The 6,079-nt window shown below is 45.1% G+C and overlaps 1 long non-coding RNA gene across 2 annotated transcripts; it reads right to left on the bottom strand.

The window, feature by feature from the left end:
- Positions 1-838: 838 nt before the first annotated feature.
- Positions 839-5,810, bottom strand: LOC134486180 (uncharacterized). Of its 2 annotated transcripts, XR_015683919.1 has the most exons (3): positions 5,655-5,810; positions 5,052-5,472; positions 839-1,690 (listed from the first exon to the last, which is right to left on the bottom strand). It is a non-coding gene; the product is annotated as an uncharacterized LOC134486180 (long non-coding RNA). The 2 variants fall into 2 exon arrangements; XR_015683920.1 differs by lacking the exon at positions 5,655-5,810 and having other exon boundaries at positions 5,040-5,278.
- Positions 5,811-6,079: the final 269 nt, after the last annotated feature.

The following is a 6,079-nucleotide window of genomic DNA, read 5'->3' as shown; positions in this document are numbered from 1 at the left end:
TAAGTGTTTTGCAGAGTTGGCAAACTATTGAAGAGCCACCCATGTACATGTGTAATTCTGTCTATCTTACAGTCCTAGTGGGGCTGGGCCAACTGAAAGAAAAAAGTAGTGTTGCTTCCAACCCCGACCAGCAGGAAAGGAGCGACACCACAATGTTCTTCTCAAAGCAGTTTATTCAGGAAACTTTTTGTCTGCAAGCAGCAACAATGTCTCCATCCAGCCCCTGAGTCCACTCCCTTATAACCTCCCTCAACCGCCTCAACCGTCCAGTCTGTGTAACCTCCATTCATAGGTCCACGTCACATGGCCTGATCTATAGTCATGGTGCGGCTACGCAGCTCTCACGATGGGGCATGGCTTACTTTCAGGTGCTAGTCGTAAGACTCGGCAGCAGTCCCAGGTGCCATCTTGGGATTGCCGCTACACCCGCTCCCCACATCTCCCCCTTCTTTATATTTTTGGCAGAGAGAATGCCTGTCTTAGGTTGCTCCCTGCAGCAATACCCCTTACCCGTCATCGGGAGACAAACAGCTTAGATTTGATCCCTGTCTTAGGTTGGTGACATGCCCAGGGAGTCTTACCCGTCATTGACTACTTCTCTAGCATACCAAGCCACACTTAAGGAGACTGTCCTGTCTCCACTGCTGCAAAAACCTGAATCATTAAGGCTTGAGTTCTGCGTTGATGAAACCGCATACGGCAAATGCACCAAAAGGCCAGGATGCCTTTTGAATCAGGCACAGGGTGAGTCCAGTGAGTCCTGCCCATTCTTTTAGCTGAGAGGCAGCTGTGGTGATCCAATCAGCCAGTCCTAGAGCTAAAGATACGTCCACACAGGTGGAGTTGAGATGGATGATATATTGTCTAAGCTCCCGAACCAGTACAATAAACACAAAAGGAGGCCACATAAGACAGGTGTAGCCTTAAAGGAAACATTAAGCCCATAAGCAAGTTGAGAAACAGGTTTCAAACCCTACAGATCCATTCCAATGAAAGTTTACATTACCCCAATCCCCTCCCTCTAACATGCTCAGAGGAGAGATATCTGTGTAAATACCATTCACTCCACATAACAACCACACATTGAAAGGATTACTAGCTACTGCCTGAGCAGGATTCTGATAGGTCCAATTATACCCTGAAAATGAGCCATTATGGGCTTTGCTAATATAAGGAGAAAAGGTAAAATACTTCTTTACAGCCCATGTTGCCTTTCTAGCCTGACACCCAGTCCATGGCAGAAGTGACTCACGGGTACCCTTGCAAAAGGGAGCCCATCTAGGTTGGGAAGGCATGGTATCATTGCCTTTAGAAATACTGGCAGGCGACACCCCTAGAATCCATGTGGCATTAGCTTTGGTAGAACTGTTGATAGGCATGTCAAACCATGCAGCTGATTGATTACCATTTCAGCTGAAGCTGCAATGAATCATTGACAGGCGCTATTTCTCCATCCCATGGCAAAAAGGGTAATTGTAACGAAGCATTAGAAGAGAAAAACTGGGGAAACACTTGTGCCAAATGCAGTGGCAGGGGTTTGGGAAATACAGATAAAAGTCCTCAGCGTAGGTCTTCAGCCATCACTGCAGGAAGCATCGGCAACAACAGGAACATCCACAGTATCCTCCTTCTGTTCATCTTGGACCGCTCTGGTCAGCCTCTCTGGGACCCACAGCGGCTGCCGATGATCCTGGGGAAACACACAAACAGACCCTCTTGCCCAGACCAACACTGGGTCAGGGCCCTTCCAACAACCAGTTAAAACATCCTTCCACATCACTATGCCCTTAGGAGAAACATCAGGGTTGACATGACGCTCAGCTGCAACCCGACCCTGCTTATCTTCATTTAAAAAATTCAAGGTAAAGAGAGCAATGACTAATCTTTCCCTAGGGGTGGAGCCACCGGGGGCAATTCCCCCCTTTTGTTTAATTAAACATTCTTTTAGAGTGGGATGGGCTCGTTCAATAATGCCCTGACCCTGAGGGTTATAGGGTAATCCGTGGGTCAATCGAACACCCATCATTTTACAAAAGGACGTCAAAGAGTCAGAAGTATAAGCTGGCCCATTATCAGTTTTCAATTCTTTAGGCTGCCCCCAGGCACTCTGAGCTTCAAAGCAATGTGCAATCATGTGACGTGCCTTCTCTCTTGTATGTAGAGAGGCAAAAACAACTCCAGAAGCTGTATCAATGGAAACATGAAGATATTTTAACTTCTGGAAAGTGGGTAACATCCATTTGCTATAGGTGTAGAGGGCGCAACCCGCGTGGATTGACTCCCACTCCAGTCTGAGGCAATAATGAGGCACATGTTTGGCACATTTTTACAATATCCCTTGCCTCCGCTCGAGAAATATTAAAGCAGGATGACAGGGTCTTTGAATTAACATGAAAATCTGAATGAAAATCTCGAGCCAATGCAATAGGTGAAGCAATGAAAAAGGCCATGCATGCCTTTGAGGCTTTATCTAAATATCATTCCCCTCAGCTAGGGGTCCAGGCAATCCAGTATGAGCATGGATAGGTTGTGCAAAAAAAGGTGAAGACCTACACAAAATTAGTCTTGTAATGCTAGAACCAATTTTCCAATGGTAGATTTTAAATTAACTTTGCCCACCACCTCCAAACATTGTAACATATTAACAACATATTGGCTATCAGAGATCAAATTAAAAGGGCCTGGAAAATGAACCCACACACCTATGGTCACTTGATTTTTGACAAAGGAGCCAAAACCATCCAATGGAAAAAAGATAGCATTTTCAGCAAATGGTGCTGGTTCAACTGGAGGGCAACATGTAGAAGAATGCAGATCGATCCTTGCTTATCACCCTGTACAAAGCTTAAGTCCAAGTGGATCAAGGACCTCCACATCAAACCAGACACACTCAAACTAATAGAAGAAAAACTAGGGAAGCATCTGGAACACATGGGCACTGGAAAAAATTTCCTGAACAAAACACCAAAGGCTTATGCTCTAAGATCAAGAATCGACAAATGGGATCTCATAAAACTGCAAAGCTTCTGTAAGGCAAAGGACACTGTGGTTAGGACAAAACGGCAACCAACAGATTGGGAAAAGATCTTTACCAATCCTACAACAGATAGAGGCCTTATATCCAAAATATACAAAGAGCTCAAGAAGTTAGACCGCAGAAAGACAAATAACCCTATTAAAAAATGGGGTTCAGAGCTAAACAAAGAATTCACAGCTGAGGAATGCCGAATGGCTGAGAAACACCTAAAGAAATGTTCAACATCTTTAGTCATAAGGGAAATGCAAGTCAAAACAACCCTGAGATTTCACCTCACACCAGTGAGAATGGCTAAGATCAAAAACTCAGGTGACAGCAGATGCTGGCGAGGATGTGGAGAAAGAGGAACACTCCTCCATTGTTGGTGGGATTGCAGACTGGTAAAACCATTCTGGAAATCAGTCTGGAGGTTCCTCAGAAAATTGGACATTGAACTGCCTGAGGATCCAGCTATACCTCTCTTGGGCATATACCCAAAAGATGCCCCAACATATAAAAAAGACACGTGCTCCACTATGTTCATCGCAGCCTTATTTATAATAGCCAGAAGCTGGAAAGAACCCAGATGCCCTTCAACAGAGGAATGGATACAGAAAATGTGGTACATCTACATATTACTCAGGTATAAAATACAATGACTTTATGAAATTTGTAGGCAAATGGTTGGAACTGGAAAATATCATCCTGAGTGAGGTAACCCAATCACAGAAAAACACACATGGTATGCACTCATTGATAAGTGGCTATTAGCCCAAATGCTTGAATTGCCCTAGATGCCTAGAACAAATGAAACTCAAGACGGATGATCAAAATGTGAATGCTTCACTCCTTCTTTAAAAGGGGAACAAGAATACCCTTGGCAGGGAATAGGGAGGCAAAGATTAAAACAGAGACTGAAGGAACACCCATTCAGAGCCTGCCCCACATGTGGCCCATACATATACAGCCACCCAATTAGACAAGATGGATGAAGCAAAGAAGTGCAGACTGACAGGAGCTGGATGTAGATCGCTCCTGAGAGACACAGCCAGAATATAGCAAATACAGAGGCGAATGCCAGCAGCAAACCACTGAACTGAGAACAGGACCCCCGTTGAAGGAATCAGAGAAAGAACTGGAAGAGCTTGAAGGGGCTTGAGACCCCATATGCACAACAATGCCAAGCAACCAGAGCTTCCAGGGACTAAGCCACTACCTAAAGATTATACATGGACTGACCCTGGACTCTGACCTCATAGGTAGCAATGAATATCCTAGTAAGAGCACCAGTGGAAGGGGAAGCCCTGGGTCCTGCTAAGACTGAACCCCCAGTGAACTAGACTGTTGGGGGGAGGGCGGCAATGGGGGGAGGGTGGGGAGGGGAACACCCATAAGGAAGGGGAGGGGGGAGGGGGATGTTTGCCCGGAAACCGGGAAAGGGAATAACACTCGAAATGTATATAAGAAATACTCAAGTTAATAAAAAAAAAATAGGGTTGGGGATTTAGCTCAGTGGTAGAGCGCTTGCCTACCAAGCGCAAGGCCCTGGGTTCGGTCCCCAGCTCCGAAAAAAAAAAAAAAATAAAAGGGCCTGGAAATAATTCAAACACCTTAATCACAATTTGTAACTCAATAATTTGGGGTGATGCAGGGGGAAATTGTACAGTAACTGGTGCTGCTCCTGCAACTACATATGCTCCACAACCCGTCTTGGAACCATCTGTAAAGATGAGCAGAGCATCCGTTAAGGGATGTTTAGAAGTAATATGAGGAAAAATCACAGGATGAGCTGTAATCAATTGCAATATTGGATCCTTGGGAAAATGATTATCAATGTTACCTTGAAAACAGCACCTCACAATAGCCCAATCATCTACTGTGGCTGACAACACTTCTGTTTTTGCGCTTGGTGCAACTTGTCCCAAAACTGGGAACCTTATTGTCTCAATCCGAGAACTTAACCCTCATCCCAAAACCTGGAACCTTATTGTCTCAATCGGAGAATTTAACTCGTCCCACTTACCTGGGAACTTACCAGCTAGCCACCCTGAGTGCGATGAGTTCTGAACGAATTTCCCCGTATGGGCCACCACTTGTCACTTCCAACCCCGACCAGCAGGAAAGGAGTGATACCACGATGTTCTTCTCAAAGCAGTTTATTCAGGAACCTTTTTGTCTGCAAGCAGCAACAATGTCTCCATCCAGCCCCCGAGCCCACTCTCTTATAACCTCCCTCAACCGCCTCAACCGTCCAGTCTGTGTAACCTCCATTCATAGGTCCACGTCACATGGCCTGATCTATAGTCATGGTGCGGCTACGCAGCTCTCACGATTGGGGCATGGCTTACTTTCAGGTGCTAGTCGTAAGACTCGGCAGCAGTCCCGGGCGCCATCTTGGGATTGCTGCTACACCTGCTCCCCACAAAGTAGGAAAGTAACTCATTTGTATGAAGGCCCTAGTAGAAGAAGGAGAGGGGGATGTGATGGAGGCTTATGTCCGGGAAAATGAGAAAGGGAATTACATTTTAAATGCAAATAAAAAATCCAATTAAAGAACGAAATAAATAAAAGAAAATGATACTCCTAGAAGACATGTGGTGACTAAATGAAAACCCAGTGCAATTGATTGGCTACCCACCTGAGAGTTGTTGGCCATGAAAAGACTTGAGGACCCACAGAGCATACATTCTGCTGCTACTGATGCTGGTTACATGCCGGAAGAAACAGGAAAACACTGTTTGGTGAAGACAATTCTTTGAGTATAGGACATAGGAAATGAAGCTGGGACTTAACTGGAAACTCCCACCCTGCTGGTAGGCAGACATAGTCCCAGAGGGTGCCATTCAGGTTCCTAGTACAGATATGTCAACAACATTCCTGTTTACCTATGAACACTGCTGATTAAATTAGTGACAAGCCAAACCGGATGTTCCTTTCATTCTGTAGTGGCTAGGTTAAGAAGAATAGGTCCAAAAGTCTTCTGATTGGAATAAAGGCCCACACCATAACACGGGGGATTATATCTGGTAATGCAAGTCTGTACAAAAATCTTTAGATTTGCTG

The sequence above is a fragment of the Rattus norvegicus genome, chromosome 3 (genome assembly GCF_021556685.1).
Source record: "Rattus norvegicus strain SHRSP/BbbUtx chromosome 3, alternate assembly SHRSP_T2T, whole genome shotgun sequence".
Classification (NCBI taxonomy): Eukaryota; Metazoa; Chordata; class Mammalia; order Rodentia; family Muridae; genus Rattus; species Rattus norvegicus.
The sequence above is the reverse complement of the archived record's forward strand: the minus strand, read 5'-3'. Positions and strand labels throughout refer to the sequence as shown.